Source organism: Opisthocomus hoazin, chromosome 15 (assembly GCF_030867145.1).
Source record: "Opisthocomus hoazin isolate bOpiHoa1 chromosome 15, bOpiHoa1.hap1, whole genome shotgun sequence".
NCBI classification, from domain to species: domain Eukaryota; kingdom Metazoa; phylum Chordata; class Aves; order Opisthocomiformes; family Opisthocomidae; genus Opisthocomus; species Opisthocomus hoazin.
In genome coordinates, this window is record NC_134428.1 from 6,374,347 (window position 1) to 6,395,095 (window position 20,749).

The window sequence follows — 20,749 nt, forward strand, 5'->3', positions numbered from 1 at the left end:
TCTGCAGATAGCTCGCAGCCAGAAAGAGCTATCCTGGAAAGCTGTTGCTCAGCCTCATCCGCCCATGGCACTACTCGCACAGAGGCACAGAGACTGGGGCTGCTTGCTTGTCTTCCCCCTCAAACTTCAAACGTAGCTTAGGTGGTCCGTTCCGGCCTCTTCCGGCAGCCCTGATCTGCAAATGCGAACGTCTGCAGATAGCTGGCAGGCAGAAAGAGCTATCCTGGAAAGCTGTTGCTCAGCCTCATCTGCCCATGGCACTGCTTGCACAGAGGCACAGAGACTGAGGCTGCTTGCTTGTCTTACCACTTCAATCTTCAAACTTAGATTTGGGCATCCGTGCAGGGGGCCTCCGGCAGCCCTGCTCTGAAAATTCGAACATCTGCAGATAGCTCGCAGCCAGAAAGAGATAGCCTGGAAAGCTGTTGCTCAGCCTCATCTGCCCATGGCACTGCTCGCACAGAGGCACAGAGACTGGGGCTGCTTGCTTGTCTTGCCTCTCAAACTTCAAACGTAGCTTCGGTGGGCCGTGCCGGGCACCTCCAGCAGCCCTGCTCTGAAAATGCGAACGTCTGCAGATAGCTCGCAGCCAGAAAGAGCTAGCCTGGAGAGCTGTTGCTCAGCCTCATCTGCGCATGGCACTGCTCGCACAGAGGCACAGAGACTGGGGCTGCTTGCTTGTCTTGCCCCCTCAAACTTCAAACATACCTTTGGCGGTCTGTGTAGGGGGCATCTGGCAGCCCTTCTCTGAAAATGCGAACGTCTGCAGATAGCTCGCAGGCAGAAAGAGCTAGCCTGGCAAGCTTTTTTTCAGCCTCATCTGCCCATGGCACCGCTCGCACAGAGGCACAGAGACTGGTGCTGCTTGCTTGTCTTCCCCCTCAAACTTCAAACGTAGCTTAGGTGGTCCGTTCCGGCCTCTTCCGGCAGCCCTGCTCTGCAAATGCGAACGTCTGCAGATAGCTGGCAGGCAGAAAAAGCTAGCCTGGAAAGCTGTTGCTCAGCCTCATCTGCCCATGGCACTGCTCGCACAGAGGCACAGAGACTGGGTCTGCTTGCTTGTCTTGCCCGCTCAAACTTCAAACATAGATTTGGGCATCCGTACAGGGGGCCTCCGGCAGCCCTGCTCTGAAAATTCGAACATCTGCAGATAGCTCGCAGCCAGAAAGAGCTAGCCTGGAAAGCTGTTGCTCAGCCTCATCTGCCCATGGCACTACTCGCACAGAGGCACAGAGACTGGGGCTGCTTGCTTGTCTTGCCCCCTCAAACTTCAAACGTAGCTTAGGTGGTCCGTGCCGGGCACCTCCAGCAGCCCTGCTTAAAAAATGCGAACGTCTGCAGATAGCTCGCAGGCAGAAAGAGCTAGCCTGGAAAGCTGTTGCTCAGCCTCATCTGCCCTTGGCACTGCTTGCACAGAGGCACAGAGACTGGGGCTGCTTGCTTGTCTTGCCCCCTCAAACTTCAAACATAGCTTTGGCGTTCTGTGTAGGGGGCATCTGGCAGCCCTGCTCTGAAAATGTGAACGTCTGCAGATAGCTCACAGCCAGAAAGAGCTAGCCTGGAAAGCTGTTGCTCAGCCTCATTTGCCCATGGCACTGCTCGCACAGAGGCACAGAGACTGGGGCTGCTTGCTTGTCCTGCCACCTCAAACTTCAAACATACCTTTGGCGGTCTGTGTAGCGGGCATCTGGCATCCCTGCTCTGAAAATGTGAACGTCTGCAGATAGCTCGCAGCCAGAAAGAGCTAGCCTGGAAAGCTGTTGCTCAGCCTCATCTGCCCATGGCACTCCTCGCACAGAGGCACAGAGACTGGGGCTGCTTGCTTGTCTTGCCACCTCAAACTTCAAATGTACCTTAGGTGGTCCGTGCCGGGCGCCTGCGGCAGGCCTGCTTCGAAAATGCGAACGTCTGCAGATAGCTCGCAGCCAGAAAGAGCTAGCCTGGAAAGCTGTTGCTCAGCCTCATCTATTCTATTCTATTCCATTCCGTTCCATTCCGTTCCGTTCCATTCTGTTCCGTTAAGTTCTGTTTGATTCTACTTGGTTCTATTTAGTTCTGTTCTGTATGACCTTGCGACATTAGGAGCATGGAAGCTGCAAAAACCCTGAACATGACGATTGCTCTCAAAGTGAACACTAGTGAGTCCTGGGAGACAACATCATTCCCTGTGCCTTTGAGCAGCATCAGGAGAGCTGTTCTTTCCATCAGACTTGTTCCCAGCTGCCCTATCCTGCATCTCTTAGCGGGAGTTTGATTGTGGTCAGATGTTACTCTGAGAAAGGATCTAGACACAGCAGGGCTTTCCAGACAGAAAGTGCAGCTCTCCAAATGCCTCTATCTCGTTCTCAGCCAAGAGGTGCAGAGAGTAACAGAGAGGTTGTTACATCTCATGCAGATGACCAGACCAAGCACTCCAGGTTGTTGTGTCCAGACCTGAGTGAGGCCTCAACACTCTCTCTAGCCAAAGGCATTCAAGTTTCCTTTCAGCTACCACATCTCCATGCTGAAAAAGCCCGTCAGCATTTCCACAGCCTCAGTATCTCCACGTCTTCCCTATGGAGCTGTCTTTTGTGTCCCTGCAGCCCTGAGGACCTGTGGTGGAGGTGAATCGTAGAATCATAGAATGATAAGGGTTAGGGAGGGACCTTAAATGTCATGTGGTTCCAACCCCCTGCCATGAGCAGGGACATCTTCCGCTAGACCAGGTTGCTCAGAGTTTCATCCAACCGGGCCTTGAACAATTCCAGGGAGGGGGCAGCCACAGGTTCTCTGGGCAACCTGTGCCAGTTACTCACCACCTTTACGGTGAAGAATTTCTTCCTAATATCTAATCTAAATCTGCCGTTTTCTATTTTGCAGCCATTCCCCCTTGTCCTATCACTACACACCCTTGTGAAAAGTCCCTCTCTGTCCTTCCTGTAGACCCCCTAAACGTACTGGGAGGCTGCTCTAAGGTCACCCTGCAGCCTTCTCTTCTCCGGAATGAACAGCCCGAACTCCCTCAGCCTGTCCTCGTAGGAGAGGTACTATAGCTCTCTGATATTTGTGGTCCTCCTCTGGACACGCTCCAACAAATTCATGTCCTTCTTCTATTGGGGGCTCCAGAGCTGGACACAGTATTCCCGGTGGACTATCACAAGAGCAGAGTAAAGGGGCAGAATCACCTGCTTCGTCATGCTGGCCACATCTCTAACGTCTCGAGATCAGTGAAGGTGATCTTGCGAGCGAAGAGATGTCGATATCCTGTGATACAGGCGCGCCATGAAATGCATTGGCCTGATCCATGACGGTTTCATAGAGGGGAAGGTTAAACAATGGAGCAGCGAAGAACAGGAAGAGTTGGAGAGTGAAGGAATACATGCAGAGACCCTAGTGTGACGTGCTTTGTTTTCACACACTGCACGGCATCTACCGGATAGTGAAGGGACAGATCTTGCAGCACTGCGGTGGTGGGAGTCACTGGTCCAAAGGCACCGGATCTGTCTGAGATGTCCTGGGGGGGCTGCCTGTCACGCAACTAGTCAGAAGAAGGAGAGGGTTCCTGTAAAGAACCTTTTTTTTCCCTGTCAGGTGCATGGCAGTTGTACTGGAGAGGCCGTACATCTCATGTAGCACTACAAGCTTCTGTTGGCATACTAAATTAAGGTTCATTTGTTCTGAATTAGATTAGGCACTGATGGGATTTACATGAGACAACTGCCATTCTATTCAAATGACATGTAGAAGCTACAACTGGCAGAGAAGACATTCCCATGCCACACGCCTCCTTTTGCTCAGCTGAATAGCTCTGTAGGTGCCTGGGACATAAGGAATAGTTACAGTTTCCCTACATGCAGGGACTTTCTGCCATTTAAATTGGGCACAGGAATTTCCCATCTGCCTCAAAGAAGATGCACCCAGACGCTGTGTTGTCTCTCTGAACTGCTCCATTAGAGCTTGCTGTTCCCAGCGTGTGTCTTGGTCACCTCTGGCACCAAATAGGTCACCAGGGGTGTGAGTCTGAATACCTTAGTCCTGCCCTCTATCTGCATGAATAAGAACGGGAGTTGAGACAAGGCGCTCGCATTCAGGAGCCTGTTCATACAAATGCTTATAAATATCTCAAGGGTAGGTGTCAGGAAGATGGGGCCAGACCCTTTTCAGTGGTGCCCAGCGACAGGACAAGACACAAACTGAAGCAGAGGAAATTCCAGTTGAACATGAGGAAGAACATCTTCACTCTGAGTGTGATGGAGCCCTGCAACAGTTTGCCTGGAGAGGCTGTGGAGTCTCCTTCTCTGGAGATATTCAAGACCTGCCTGGACAAAGTCCTGTGCAGACTACTGTAGGTGACGAAAGAGGTCCCTCCCAACACCTACCTTTCTGTGATTCTGTCATTCTGTGAATCTGTGCACAAGTGAACTCAGAAAAGAGGAATCACACTTCCCATGGGTTTATAGTGTGCATGGGATGGAACTAACTCCCCTTTGAGACCCAGGCATTCAAGCGCAGGATGAGAAGCCTCAATTGACTGAGCTCAATCCCTTCCTTCAGAACTGGGGAAGGACATTCTTCCCTAGCATTCTCTGGCTAGTCGGTCTAATCATAAGGCAAGATAATGTATTCTTGGACCTAAATCTCTCTGCGACAGGAGAAACGTCACTGCTGGAAAGAAGTATTGCTCTCTTGATGAGGGAAAGAAAAAAGTTATTTCTTCAAAATGTTTCACAGCAGGTTCCCCTGGAGAACCAAGAATACTTCAAAGTAGTTCCAGCGGGGCAGACAGGGAGCCTCCTTGGGCTGGGCCTCTGCTGCTGTGCTCCTGGGACAAGAGGGAAGTCCGTTTCTGCAAGTGGGCAGCGCTGTAAAAAGACAGCTCTAGCCAGGAGCAACTCCTCTGCAAAGCGCAGCAGGGCTGAGGGCTCTGCCTTCAGGCACTGAGAGGGGAGAGGAGCAAGCGAGAAAGAGGTTAAAGGCAGCTGGGAGTAGGAGGACATCTCTGAGCTTGTTCCTGGAGAAATCTTCACAACATTTAACACAGTAAGTCTTTCGCAGCAGGGAAATTTAGAGGAGTATCCTGGAGGGGTCTGATAGAGATGGCATATTACATGACTGAGGGGATGTGTAAGGATGGTTCTTCTGTTTTTTCTGGTGTGGACAAGGTAGATGTGCCCCAGAACAGGGCTTCCCTGCTGCACCATCAGTGGGACAAGGAATGTCTGCTGCCTTCTGATGCGGAGTGCTGCAAGGGAGTGAAGCCAAGGTTAGTCTGATCTTCTGTTTAGGACTTTTCTTTTTTAGGCGATGTCATGGTGCTTAGAGAGGCATACCATACTTTTTTGACTGTCTTTTCATCCATGGACAGGTCCCCATGCCCAGAAGCAGCAGATGTCCAGCAGCAGTACCGTCACTGATTTCCTCCTCATGGCATTTGCAGAAACAAGGAAACTGCAGCTTCTGCACTTCTGGCTCTTCCTGGGCATCTACCTGGCTGCCCTCCTAAGCAACAGCCTCATCATAAGTGCTGTAGTCTGTGACCACCGCCTCCACACCCCATGTACTTCTTCATCCTCAACCTTGCCCTCCTTGACCTGGGTTCCATCTCTACCACTGTCCCCAAAACCATGGCCAATTCCTTCTGAAACATCAGGACCATTCCTTGGGATGCACTGCCTAAGTCTTTTTCTTTTTCTTTCTGACGTCAGCAGAGTTTTTTCTTCTCACCGTTGTGTCCTATGACCGCTATGTTGCCATCTGTAAACCCCTGCATTATGGGACCCTCCTGGGCAGCAGCGCTTGTGCCAAAATGGCAGCAGCTGCCTGGAGAAGTGCTTTTCTCAATGCTGTAATGCACACTGCCTGTACATTTTCTGCCAAGGCAATGCTGTGGATCAGTTCTTCTGTGAAGTCCCCCACATCTTCAAGCTTTCCTGCTCAAACTCCGACTTCCTCAGGGAAGCTGGATTCTAGTGGTTAGCATCTCTGTGGACTTTGGGTTTTAAGTTTTTGTTATATTCGCCTATGTTCAGATTTTCAGGGCTGTGCTGAGGATGACGTCTGAGCAGGGGCAGCCCTAGGCTTTTTCCACATGCCTCCCTCACCTGGCTGCTGTCTCTGTGTACATCAACACTGCTGTGTTTGCCTACTTGAAACCCGCCTCCATCTCCTCCAGATGCAGCTACTCTGAGAAGAACAGCAGGGCTGAGGGCACCGCCTGCAGGAACCAAGAGGAGATGAGTGAGGCCAAGAGAGCTTAAACTGTCTTTCGAGTGGGAGGACAGTGAGAGCTCACTGGAGGAAAAAATCTTCAAAGCCCTTTACGTGGTAGGTCTCTGGGTGCAGGGCAATGCATCTTCTGTTCCTGCAGCCTTCTCCTAAAACTGGTACCTGCAACAGTTTATGGTATCTGTGAGGAGGACTCTCCCAGTGTCTCTAATGTAGAGGAGTACGTGCTCCAGAGCAGGGCTTCCCTTCTGCACTATCAGTCAGAGGGACAGGGCATGATGGCCACCTGCTCCAAAGAACACCAGCAAGGCTGAGAATGTGTGTGCAGCCAGGCGTGCCCTGGGCTGTCCTTCAGAGCAGCGTCCCTGTGCTCCAGCGGCTGTGTGCTGGGGCAGGGACTCTGCCATGTGCCAGGATCAGAACTCAGTCTGCACGGGCAGCTCTCTACAGCAGCAGCTCGTGGAGGAGGAAGCAAAACTTAGCAGGAAAGAATCCTTCTGCTCTTGAGAGGGGCCTGCTCAGACCTCCAGATCACCCACAGGACATTCCCACAGCACTTCTCCAACAGCAGGGGCTACCTAGAAAAAATGGTGCTTTCTGGGGTCGGTGCTTTCGACTTCCAGCTGTGTTGACCGGAGGAAATTGTAATGGAACTGTTAGGCTTGCAAAATAGATCGCGATGCCTACGGCTTTAGAAGGAGTTAAGTGGTTTTTTCAAGGAGTCTGAACCAGTCACTTGTCCCTTTTCCTGTACTCAAAGCAAGCGCTGACATCCCCTTGGTGGTCTCCTCAGGCCATACCTGGCCTTCTCTTTAGGAACTGCCAGCATGGAGATGTCCCTGGGCAGTGCCCTGCTGCAGGAGGAGTGAGCAGGGCAGAGCTGAGCACACAGCGGGTGGGATGGGGTCTGTGAGCACTGTCGGGGATGAGACTCAGGTACAGAGAAACAGTTCCCAGTAGGGAGAGCTCCAGGCAGCAGAGACACTGGCAAGAGGATGGACGAAATTGCACACAAGGCCTGGGGGAGACTCTTACAGCAGCTGTCTTGTGATCCTTCACTGTAGAGTCTGCTGGGTGTTTTCTGCTGGGCAATGATCTGACTCTCCCTTTAGGACATCCCATCTTCATGACCCCTGACTTTCTGCTTTGCCTGTCCTGCTGAGCTTGCGAGCTGCTCTCCAGAAAAGGACAGCTCTCCTTTAGGGTCTTAGTGGTTATGCTGAGCTTTCCCTTGAAAGTCAGTAATCCCCTTTCAGAACATTTTGCTTCTCTCTGTGAGAGGTTGTGTCCTGCTCTATCACAACTGCAGCACTGGGCTGTGAAAGAGAAGGCCGCAGATCTGCCCTTTGAAACAGGACTCCATTGCTCTCATCAGAGTCCAGTTTTAGGGTCTTTTTTAAAGAGCAATATGTGTTTGAAGTTATCTGCAAGGCAGCACCAGTGAAAGCACAGGGCATCTGGGCAAAAGAGTGATGGACACTGCGTCTCTGCTGACTGTACTAAGCCACAGGGAGTTGAGCCCTTCATAGTCACGAGTGCTGAAACTGAAATTTTGCATTAAACATGGACTACATCTGACACCCTCTGTGAATATCGGAAGTGTCACAAACCATCTCCCATGTACCCACTGCAGCAGAGAAAAGCTGACTTCTCAGCAGCATATGGGCAGAGGTACTGCTCTTCATACTCAGCCAGCAGAAAGCAAAGAATAACAAGATGTTTCAGTGGGGCAATGGGTTGGGATTTCCGTGAAAAAAGGAGTGGTTTTGCTTTGAGAAATCTGTCACATTTTTTCTTTCTCATGCCTTTTTGAGCAGTACCCTCATGGTAAGAAACAGCAAATGTCCAACGGCAGATCAGTCACCGTCTTCCTCCTCCTGGCGTTCGCAGGCACACAGGAGGTGCAGCTCTTGACCTTTTGGCTCTTTCTGGGCATCTGCCCGGCTGCCTTCATCGCAAACGGCCTCATCATCGCCGTAGCCTGTGACCACCACCTCCACACCCCCATGTACTTCTTCCTCTTCAACCTCTCCTACCTTGATCTGGGCTCCATGTCCACCACTGTTCCCAAAGCCGTGGCCAATTCCCTGTGGAAGAGCAGGACCATCTCCTACTTAGGATGTGCTGCCCAGCTCTTTCTGTATTCTTTCTTGCTTGGAACAGAGTGTGCCCTTCTCACTGTCATGTCCTATGACCGCTACTTTGCCATCTGCAAACCCCTGCACTATGGGACTCTTCTGGGCACCAGAGGTTGTGCCATAATGGCAGCATCCTCCTGGGGCAGTGGGTTTCTCCATGCTGTGCTTCATGCTGCCAAATACATTTTCACTACCAGTCTGCAAGGGCAACACTGTGTATCTGTTCTTCTGTGAAATCCCCCACATCCTCAAGCTCGCCTGCTCAGACATCTACATCAGGTAAACTGGGCTTGTTGTGGTTAGTGTCTGCTTAGGCTTTGAGTGTTTTCTTTCCATTGTGCTGTCCTATGTGCAGATTTACAGGGCAGTGCTGAGGATCCCCTCTGAGCAGAGACAGCACAAAGGCTTTTCCACGTATCTCCCTCACCTGGTTGTGGTCTCCTTGTATTGCAGCACCAGTGTGTTTGTCTACCTGAAGCCCATCTCCACCTTTGCCCCATTCCTGGACGTGGTGATGGCAGTTCTGTACTTGGTGGTGCATCCAGCAGTAAATCACCTCATCTACACCATGAGAAACAAGGATACGAAGGATTCTCTGTGGAAAATATTTGAATACTTGCTACTTCTGATTTATAAGCTACCCATTGTCCCACTCAGGCTCCCACACTATCTCAGGAATAGCCAGGAATAACATTTTTTCAAATGTGTCTTTATTTTTCTTTTCTGGGGCTTTTTTTGTTTAACGGGTTTTTTCTTTTGATTATGCCTGTGATAATGCTGTTTTTGGTACTTCTTGGCCTCTTACCTGTGTTTTCTCGACCCAAAGACCTCATGTGCACATGGATCCGGGCTCCCTATTTACATAAAGTCAATAAAGAGTGCAACGCAAGGTTATTTGTCTCAGCTCTCATCTCTTCACATACGCTCTGGAGCTGGGGGAGCAACACCAAGCCCTCTATGGGCACTCCGTCTCTGCTGCCTGCAAGTTGGGGCTGCTCTCTGGAGGCATGGACAGCAGCAGAACGCGGTCTCTTCAGTGCTTGTCTCTCCTCACTTCCACAATGTCCTGCTGTGCCTTTGCATTTGTGTAATACCACAGGTGTCCTGTTACTGGTAATAGTCCTGTGGTCTCCACAGGGGCATCCCTGTGGCAGCAAGCAGGAGCAGGCCATGTGAACCAATGTGTAAGAGCTGGCCACCCTAAGAGAACCACCAGAGGGAATCCTGTTGGGAGTGGGCAGGGGAGGTAGGAAGAGCTGGGGAGGGGCTAGATTGGAAAATGCCCTGGAGAGAACTGCACCAATGTTAGCTTAGATATGCAGTGTGAGGACAGTCTCCAGTGGGTGTGTGGTGCAGAGCCAGCGCTCATGGAATGGAGCTAAGACCCACAGACGCAGGACAGAGAAGGCCGGTCTTTTCCCCTGGTAGCACGGACAGATTGAGATGTCATCATCCTCCAAACTTTGCCATTAGCCATTTCCAGCACTTCCCACTCACACCCATTTATGGATGAGGTGCTTTGGTGCCATCTCCTTCCTCCTAGTGGCTTTGGTACCTTTGTAGAGAGAAGAGTCAGCCTTGCCCTAGCCTCTCGCCTTGCCCAAACCTCGGCAGAACAAGAGCAGAGCTCTCTGTGAACCCTTGTGTGGGACACAGTTGAGGATGCCTGGACCAAGCCCTGGGAGGGTACAAAAGAAGAAGGACTGGTAGGAATGGATACTGAGCTCTGGCATGGGGATTCTGGTGGGGGAAGTTCCCCCACCCCAAACACACCCTGTCCTGTGCTGTGTCTGATGACGGGGGCCATGGAAGCATGTGTTGCACAGTGGGGCTGCACCACCACAGGAACAGCTGACAGATTTGAGCCTCAAGAAAACTATCAGGAGTTTGAAGCAAGGACAGGCTCTAAGAAGGCTGTTAGGAACATGACCTGAGAACGCAGGCGTGTGTGGGAAAACCAACAATCATGTGGAGCTGGTGGGGCCTGCAAGGAACTTCAAGAGCAAAATGAAGAGCTTCAGGCACTGTGTTTTCAGGAAAAAGCTGATCCAGGAACGTGCTGCTGAATAATGGGCATGGGGGGTCATAACAGCAGACACAGATGAGGCTGAGGGACTCAATGCTTGCTTTGCCTTTTTCTTTCTTAAAAAGATCTCCCCGGCCTCTGGTCATTTAAAGGGATCAAGGAGGAGGAGAGCACATATCAAAAGGAATGTGAGATAATCCCAAAAGGACAAGTGCCAGTTTCTGCCCCTGCAGGGAGTTATTCTTCAAAGTGGAAACAGCATGAGAAAGAAAGAAGGCCACTAAGTACAGCTTGGGAGGTGGAGACTGGATCTGAACAGAAAGAAAGGTCTCGCCAAGTGCAGTGAAATGGGATAAGAGGCCATTCTGAGGACATCTAGATTAGTCCATGGCTTTGTAGTTCAATGATTTTCCAGGGAGGGTGGAGAGCTGTCAGTAAGGATAGTGTGATGCTCAGATAAGGGCGAGGTGGGGAAGGAAGGTGGATGTCTACAGCCTACATGGAGAGAGGCACAAGTTTGGAACACCATAGGACAGCCAGTGGTTAAAATGATCAAGGACTCTAGAAAGGTAAAAAGCCCCCCAAGAGAGAGGAGGTCGTTTTCCCGTTGGCTGTGGCTGTTATCTCGACCACCAAGGCCTTCCAAGAGACACTTCAACCTTATGGCACCAGGACCTTCTTGCATTGCCCAGGAGAGACCCATCAGCATTGTCCTGTACTTGGCATCGCACATCCCTGCACTGTCGTGCCCCAGGAAGAGCACTGAGGAAGGTGTGAGGCATATCATCTCTCTGCCCATGGGCTGGGGGTCAGGGCTTGGCCCTTTGGCTTGATGTAAGACATGAAAGTCTACTCAGTTTCAGAGCCACCTTTTCCCTACCTTTGCCTACCTGTTGTAAATGCCTGAAATTTTCTTGTCTAAGCAGCACCTGCGGAGGCTTTGTCAGTAATGTCCCTCAGCGGGCCCTATTATGGCTCCAACAAAATCTGATGTTTGCATCTGACTTTTGCTTCTTGAGAGGTTTCTTCAGCTTCCTCTCTGTGTCTGAGGCATGTGGTCTCAAAACCAAATACACGATGGGGCTCATTAAAAGAAGAAAGGCCAAATCTCTGTGCATTATTTTCCGCAAGTGTTCAAGATTTGGCAGTTAACTGTTAGAGGTTTCAGGAGTGCAGTGAAGAGACAGAATCATATGAAAAGCTTTAGGTGGTTCCAGCTGAACACGGTTTTGTGCAGACGATCATGTACCCGGACATTAGTTCCTGGGAACTTTCTATCCCGATCAGGCAGCTGAGTCATATTGTAACCCCCTCAAGGAGAGGATATATTGGAGGAGATTAACCACTGCTGACTCTTCGTCAGTGTGGATCCCATCTCCTCCCCGGCCATCTGCCTAATAAGGGCAGGATTTCCCTAAATTCGAGCTAGCTAGCGCGTTTTCTGACTGCCGGGGCAGCACTCACCTTTGGCTAGTGTCCGCCCCCTCAGTCTTCGGTCTCCCTGGAGAAATCAGCCGTCAATTCTAATGCCGATCTGTGGGTCCCTGTTTGGGCACCATTTTTTGCGGCGGGAACGAGGACTCGATCAATATGATCCATAATAGTCAACTTCATTAGCAGAGAATCTGTATTATATAGACAGTACTCGGTTATGATTTGTCCCTATTAATCTATTAATATTACATGTGTTTACCCGCAGCCGGCCTTGGAGCATCTGTTTATCCACAGCCAGCCTCTGGATGGCCTTGAGGCCTGTGCTGCTTCCATACCGATCAAGTCCATATTCAGAGTGTCTGGGTTGCTCACAATATGTCCCTGTTCTTCCAGGAATCCCACACTCCCCATCCCTGGATCTGCTGGTGGCATGTCTTTACTCAGTGGTACCTCCAACAGTGAACCCTCTCTTCTACAGCATGAGGAACCAGGAGCTCAAGGATGCCGTTAAGAAATGGTTTTCATTGATATTTTTACACAGCTAAGAACTGTTATCTCTCTTCACACATGATTCCCAGTGCATCCCTTAGAATGTTAGTGCTTTGTTTATTCACTCTTCTTTTGGTTTTGTTGTTGATCTTTGTCCCTATCTTTCTCCTTCATGACTGTCTGGATTTGTCCCACCACATATGAGGAATGAACGTTTTATCTCTCACCTGGAGACCATAGACAATTTCCTGTAACACTGGCTCAGAGCTGAGTCTCTCATACTATGTCTGTAATAAAATGGAACCTCTCCTGCACAAGTTGGCTCTTCTTCCAAAGCTGGTGTGAAGAATAACAAGACCCCAAAAGGACTCATTGATCCATAGATTTCATCAGAGAAATCGCATTGTCACATCATGACCTGTTAGAGACCAATGGATGGATCTGAAACTCACCTGTGTGTGTCTAGTGACGGTGCAGATGGTGAATGTCACTTGAGGGACGTACCCAGAGCTGTACCACATATGGCATGGCAAACAAGATGTCCATCGTGAAGGGAATCTTGGCACACAGATTATTTCCAAGGACAGTGTATGCCTTGGGTAGCAAATGAATAAAGAGTCACAAAGCGAGAGATCGCCCTGGGAGGAATCACCCAAATGTGAAGTACTAGATACAGATGTCCACATGCAAACAAGGACTCTGTAATCACAGGAGAGGCAGTGGGGAACCAGAAGGCATGAGAAAGGGAGGCCTGGAAAGCAATTCGTGTCACGCTTTGTGAAATATCACCAGCTGGATCTAGAGGCACACCAGGACTCATACTCCAGAGTCCTTCCAAGTACCTTCCACCTCCACAGACCCGAGATGGGAATAGTGAGAAGCGGCAGTCCCCATCTGGCTGGATCTGCTTCCAACACTGACTAACAAAGCCAGGGTAGCTTCACCCTTTTGCCTTAAGCAACACAGCCTGCACACTCTGCAGAGAAGACCACCAGCTCAGAGCCCTGCTATATACATTAGATATCCCAATGTATCTATATATAAGCATGTATCCCAAGCCCAGCTGAGACACTGCTCGGGAGAGGGCTGGGTTCACGCCACTGCTTCCTAGTGGCCTCCCACCCGACACTCCTTGTGCCGAAGGCGTGCCAGGGCAGTCGCACCCTCCGTAGCGCTGCCTTCCTCTCTGCCCAGAGGTGGACCTTGTCCATTACCCCAAGCAAGACAGAAGAAAGACAGCGGCACAGTGCCTCTCCAGATGCAAAGCCCAGCCCTAGGGCAGGGCTTCAGCCAGACGCGAGGGGGCAGGGGGGGAAGAACTGGCAGCGAGCTGTTAGCTGTTAACTCCTTTCTGTGCTGATAGCTGGGGGACCAAGTGACGTCCTGCAGGAGGCCAAGGTCCACCTTATCGATGTCAAGCTCTGCAACAGCAGCCGGTGATACCGAGGGGCCATCCACAGCCACAACTTCTGTGCTGGCTACCCGCAGCTATCGACACCTGCCAGGTAGGAGCGTGCTACAAGTCCAGCCCCAACAGCACAGGCAGCCCTGTGGCAACCGCCCAAACCTTCCCCAGCGTGTGCAAGTCACCCTGCCACTGCTGGGCCCCTTCCATTCTTGGGGATCTCCTCCCCTTGCCCAGATGCAGGTCCTTGCCCAGGGCCGCCCTTGTCCCAGAGGCCTGGCTCTCTGCCCAGAAAGCCAATCTAGTGCTCTTGGCAGCCCACAGCTCCAGATCCCAGTCCTGCAACATCCCTCTTCCACACATCCAGGATCGCTGTGCAAAGAGGAGAGAGACAGCCCTACCTTACTGGCCCATGACCCCCTCCCAGACAAGGTTCTGTAGGCTCCAGCACCTGAGCAGAGCCTTTCCCTGCAGTGAGGACAGCTCTGGCAGGTGCTGTGGGAGGGAAGGAGCCAGCCATAGTGCTGACAGGGGCCACCCAACACCACCTTAACCCGCTCTCCTCCGCTGCAGGATGACAGCGGTGGTCCTCTGGTGTGCAAAGATAACACCAACGACTATATCTGGCTTGTTGGAGTGACCAGCTAGGGGAAAGGCTGTGCCAGACCAAACCAGCCTGGAGTCTACACCTCCACTCAGCACTTCCACGACTGGATCCTGGTACACATGGGACTGTGCCCAGCACTAATGGCAACTCCAGCACCACAGCCAGTCTCCACCTCAACCACCTTTCAGAGGCCAAGGCCAAGACCAAAACAATCGGGCAGCATTAGCTCCTGCCCATTTCCATGTCAGAAGCTGGTGCTATTCTTTAATGTGCTGCAGGAACTCCTGCAGTTCCTCAGGGGAAAAAAGGCTTGAGGAGCAGGATCAGCAGGAGCCAGCGCAGGCTGCACTCTACCACTGCCATTTCCTTCTGGGGCAATGCCTGCTGGTCCAAAGTCAGCCTCAGCATCAAAGGCCTGCTCTGTGCTGCCCGCTCTCCTCTGAGTGCACACAAATGCTGAAGCTGACTTAGTTCTTGAAATAAAGTTGCCAGTTTTCACAGCTAACCATGTCGGAGTCCAATTCAGTCTCGAGTGCAAGGCAAGTACTTCGGTGCCCGGCAAAAAGAGGCTACAGGCAGTCAAGGAGGGCACAAAAGGCAGGAGTTGGCTCAGAAGGGCTGAAACCATGCCTGGTAGGAGAGGAGGGTGTGGGTGCGGTGCAAGAAGTGAACACAGGTGATAGGGGACTAGAGGTCTCGGGGAGAGCATTTAGGAACACAAAGTGTCCTAGGCCGGCTACTGCTGGGATCCCTCTGTGTGTGTATGTGTGTAGAATGCACTAGTGAACGTGAGATCGGACGCTCTCATGACCCAGGAGACACTGATCTGGAAACGCCCAAGTTTTGCAGCAAAGACTGGGTAAGGAGCTTGACATCCAGCCACACATAGTACATGGTCTGAATTTCCGTACTGTTATTTGAGGAATCTGTAAAGATGCTGTTCTTACGAATGTAAAGAGTGCAGGTGTGTTGATGTTTCCCTAGAAAACATCCACTGCTGATCACCCGGAAAGGGAGAAAAGGACTGGGCTGTGTTCATGTTTACGTAAGTGGTGGTTACGTATACATGGGCGCTGGTAAAGGCATTGCTCTATGTCCGTTGGTTTTGCCGTTCACATTAATTGCGTAAGTTTGTGTGTGGGTTAGTGTATCTGCCTTTTTGGAATGCAGCATCAGTCTGAAAAGAAACTCTACAGCAGAGATCACACTGGTGGAGAGAGAGGCAGCACCGGCTGGTCTGTGAAAGCAACGGGGAGGGCTGGCAGTTGCCCTTGGGATATACACTTGTACAGTAACTGGACTGCCTTGTAACAAAAGTGCAGGAAAGATGCAAGCTGAAAGCTTTATAAAAAAATTCTTTGGTGTTTCTTTTCTCCAGTAGGTACCAATAAAGCATCTGGGCAGGACCCTTCCTGCTGGTCCAAGAGTGGCTTAGCTCTTCTGGCAAGCAAAGGGGAAAACAGTCTTGGGGTCTGCGCCTGAGGCAGATGGGACATCTCTTTGGGGCAGCTCTCCTCCGTATCTGACAAATTCTCACTCTTCTGCTGCAGGACAAAGCTCAGGAAAGGAGCAGGACAAGGAAGTGCTGAGAAGCACAAGAGCAACTGCTACACTCTGCTGTTGTTCTTTCAGATTCAGTCTAGGGCACCGTGGGCTCTTCAGAGGGCCACCGCCTCGCCCCTTCCAATCTAGCCACGAGCAGCACACAAACCTCCCCGTGTCACCAGCACAAGGCAAATCTTTCCATGCCTGCAAAGTTTCACCCTCTGCTACATGGTCTGCTTTCCCAGAGGGGAAAAAAGAGCAGAGCTGATAATCACTTAGGAGGAGTGCCCTAAGTGGAGCCTTTCTCACCTCCAGTTCTCGCGTGACTTCATCTATGAAATCTGCTGAATTCTCTTTGTAAGCAACTGCCAGTTTGGTAGCATCGTTGAAGAGCTGATGAGAATGAGAATGCTTGTCACTCCAAGTAAAGAGCAACTGGCTTTCTGTAACACGTGGAAAATGTTCCCACACCCCAAGAAAAAAGAAACAAACACAAACCTCTGCAACTACCTACAGCTACCAGGACCAAACAGATGTTCTTAGCCCATTTTCTGCTCTCTGTGCCTACAGCAGTCTCCATGTCCTTGGACTGTATAGGGCTCTCATGGATGCTTAGCCAAACAGCTATGTTTTACCTTCACTACATTGGTGCTGTCTGAAGCAGACACAAAGTAAAATGGCAAACTGAACTTCCAGGCAAAGCTGAATCTTTTCAGGGTCACCTTTGTATCCGCTGGGGGTAAAAAAAGGAGAAGTGGACAGTAAGACATCCCTGTAGGCTGTGACGTGCTGTAAGCAGACTCCACAATCGGTAAGATTGTAAAGTAGGTATGTTTATTCGGGTCTGGGCGGCATGGGGGGTAGTTCCACCAAAGTAGTGCGCGCTTAGCAGCAATGTGTCTCTTCAATTTATACAATGAAATATTACTTATACGTTAGATTTCCCAATACACCTATACATATGCATCTATCCTCATTGCTTATCAAAATCAGTTCCGAGAAATAATTTCCTATTATAGTTAGTTCCAAGAAGTAATTTCCATAGCCTCCTCCCAGCTGTGCTTGCACAGTGCCTCCTGGTGGTAGTAGTCAGGTGTCCCAAGATGAAGGCCTATCCTCTTCACCACGGTGTCCTCTGATTGACCTTTGTTTCTGTGCAAGCTCTGTTCTGACCTGTGTCCCATCCATACAGCATGGCCTCTCTTAACTGGTTCTAGGCGACTCTCAGACCCTGTCAGGAACTGACCCCTTTGTACAGAGATGCAAGACTCTCTGCTTCAGTTAATTTAGACAAAAGATAAGCACTATCAATTCTCCTTAAATGCACTGCCACTATTAGGTAATGCTACTTCTGCTAAAATCCATTTTAATCCCTTCCTTCACCCTCTTAATTCTTTCCCTATTGTCCATGCATTTCCTGTTTTGTTCCCTCTTTTAGTATTTCACAGAATCACAGAATGTTAGGTTTGGGAAGAGTTGTCCATGGGTCATCTAGTGCAACACCCCGCTGCCGAAGCAGGGTCACCTACAGCAGACTGCACAGGACCTTGTCCAGGCGGGTCTTGTATATCTCCAGAGAAGGAGATTCCACAACCTCCCTGGGCAGCCTGTTCCAGCTCTCCATCACCCTCAGAGGGAAGAAGTTCTTCCTCATGTTCAGATGGAACTTCCTCTGCTTCAGTTTGTGCCCATTGCCCCTTGTCCTGTCGCTGGGCACTACTGAAAAGAGTCCGGCCCCATCCTCCTAACACCCACCCTTAAGATATTTATAAGCATTTAGAAGGTCCCCTCTCAGCCTTCTCTTCTTCAGGCTGAACAAGCCCAGCTCCCTCAGCCTTTCCTCATAGGAGAGATGCTCCAGTCCCCTCACCATCCTCGTAGCCCTCCGCTGAACTCTCTCCAGTAGCTCTTCATCTTTCTTGAAGTGGGGAGCCCAGAACTGGACAGAATACTCCAGATGAGGCCCCACTATGGCAGTGTAGAGGGGAAGGAGAAACTCCCTTGACCTGCTGACCACCTTCTCTTGATGCACCCCAGGATGCCATTGGCCTTCTTGGCAGCCAGGGCACACTGCTGGCTCATGGTCAACCTGTCGTTCACCAGGACACCCAGGTCCCTCTCCGCAGAGCTGTTCTCCAGCAGGTCCGCCCCAAGCCAGTACTGGTGCATGGGGTTGTTCCTCCCCTGATGCAGGACGCTGCACTTGCCCTTGTTGAATTTCATCAGGTTCCTCTCTGCCCAACTTTCCAGCCTGTCCAGGTCTCACTGAATGACAGCACAGTCTGCCAGTGTATCCACTACAGTTTTGTGTCATCAGTAAATTTGCTGAGGGTACACTCTAAGTCTTCATCCAGGTCATTGATAAAGATGTTGAACAAGACTTGGCCGAGTACTGACCCCTGGGGGACACCACTAGTTACCGGCCTCTAACTAGACACAGTGCTGCTGATGACAACCCTCTGAGTTCAGCTGTGGGAGTCCGCGGGCAGCCTTGATGATCTTGATGAATTTCAGCTATACCCTTGAGCTAAAAACATTGTGCACCTGTGGTTGAAGAACAGGAGGAAAGGAACAAAGAAACAGGATGCGAGACCCCAACTCCTAGCCAAGCGTGAAGGTCAGGTGAACAACGCATGATCAATCAGAAGAACAAAGGAACCGCGTGCCAAGAGACCCTCACCAATGAGATTCTGGGGGTGGGGACAAGGGAATATAAAGATTTTATGGATATCCAATGAAGTGCTTCTGCCTCTGTCTTCTTTCTGTTGCTTTGCATGCTTGCTTTTTGAATAACGTAACTTATTGTGGCGTGCTGCCACACACTCCACTTCCCCAGAGGCACAAACCCAGCCTGTCTGACACAGAGACCTCTTCATGTGAGTCTGATGCAATGGCACAGTGAGCCTCCCATGTCACATCTCTGTAATAAAAGGGGATTTCCTCAATACCATTGTCTGGAGGTTGGGCTCTTCTTCCAAAGCTGACGTTAGGCTGAACAAATTGCCTCCACAAAGCCATGCTGCTTTGATTGGGTTTTCCATGGCAGGAGAGGAGGAGGGCATGGGAAATGTGTTAGCGAATGGGCCTGGGCAGAGCCTTCACCTGTGGTTGCCCAGTTACCCCAGAGATGGTGGCGGATCGGCCTGGGACTGTCACCCCGTGGCTTTCAGGCACCACAGCCCGCTCAATCCGCAGCACAGAACCAACAGCTCAGGGCCATGTGGACAGTACAAGGAGGGGGTAAGAGCGGCGTGTCCGGTCAGCATAGATACACTTTCCTGCTGAAAGTCTCTCTGGAGGCAGGGACACCCCCAGAGAGGAGCAAAGCATCAACTGTGTGCTACGAAGGGGGAATAATTGACGAGAAGAACTTTATTTCTGAATGCACCAGCTCAGGGCAGGTTCCTCTATTGCTGGGGCATGCAGAGCAGCCTGAGGAGCCCCTGGGCGAGGAGTCTTTTCCTGGGAGAGGGGCTGGCACAGAGGTTCTCACTGGCAGTGGACAATAATGATGTCTTGGAGACAGAAGCAGGACACACAGGGAGACACTGGCATCTGTCTCCTCCTGCCATAGCTGACCCTCAGGCCTGGGCCTAATGGGGAGGCTGTGACACGTCTCTCTTCTTTCTTCACTCCTCACACTTTGATGGACATCAGAAAACATCCGGGAGCCTGGAGGATGCACAAAGTTGCTGGGGTGAAGTCCCATCACTGCAGGCGAAGGGGAGTGTAGAGAGTGTAGGGGGGTGTGTAACACACGAGAAGAAGATATGAAGTAGGTGGGAGTGTATCATACTGAAGTGAAATCGGTTCAGCTTTTATTTTGAGGAAGCAGAAAAAGGTGGATGTGCATTTCAGTGCTGGGTAATTGAGCTGAACAGGATTCGAGTTAGTCAGGGGGTTCAACATCTTTGTTGACTGAGGAGCATTAGCAGGGCTTGAGAAGAAGGTGCACACATGGGGAATGCGTAGGCATTAGCAAAACCTCAGAAAGTGGCAGCTTTGTGTTTGAAGAAACAGTGTGTGAAAACAGAATCATCAGTAAAGCCTGGGACAGCACAGGGTCAGAGTGAGGTGGGGAAGCAGGGGTGGTGGTGAAAATCTGCAGAGAAACCGGCACAGGCATAGGACAGTGTAGGACAGGGTGTGGTGGATGTGGACCCTTTGTTGCGGCTGGGACCCACAGCACGAGCCAAAAGCTTGTCCTTTTTAACTATGGCTGCTGTCTTTTCCACTGAGGCCCTCAAGAGGACGCCAGTTGCTTACAGCCCCAGTGCTTTGCTGCCTCATCATCCAAAGCTGAGAGAGCCTGCAAGGAGTCCTACCCCTGTCCTGCACTCAGCATCAAACACCCTCATTTCTCACTGCCTCCAGGAAGAGCATCCCATGAGGTAAAGGATCTCCTTACCAGGTTACAGGGGTCAGCGGTTGAACATGTGTCTTGATGAAAAACGTTAAGGGCTTTCACTATTGATTGAATATTTTGTATTCAATCTGTAAGCAGTGCCTCTGATTTCCTGCTTCAGCAGCCCCCAGGGACAGGAATTTTTGTCTGCTCATCCCCTCTTTGCTCTGTTCAGTGATAGCCCTCAATGGGGCCCACTAGCACCCTCAAAAACTCAGAGATTTTCTTCGACTTTTACTCCTCTAGAGGCTTGCTCTGTCTTCATTCAGTGTCTGCAGTTCAGCAACTTGGCACCAGAGGGCTCATTAACACGCAAAATGCCCTGACAAGCCAAGTCTCTGAGCATGATTTCTTTCCCCTGTTCTTATGTGTTTAATTTGGGAGGTTTCAGGAGTGTAGTCAAAATGATAAGTTTTCAGTACTAAATATCAATAAGAAACAGTGTATTCCTTTTCCACTTTTCCTTATTATTTTGCTTACAGATGAAGTGATACCA

At 50.7% G+C, this 20,749-nt stretch overlaps 1 pseudogene; it reads left to right on the plus strand.

The window, feature by feature from the left end:
* Positions 1 to 12,817: 12,817 nt before the first annotated feature.
* On the plus strand, positions 12,818 to 14,617 carry LOC142363306 (acrosin-like; annotated as a pseudogene).
* Positions 14,618 to 20,749: the final 6,132 nt, after the last annotated feature.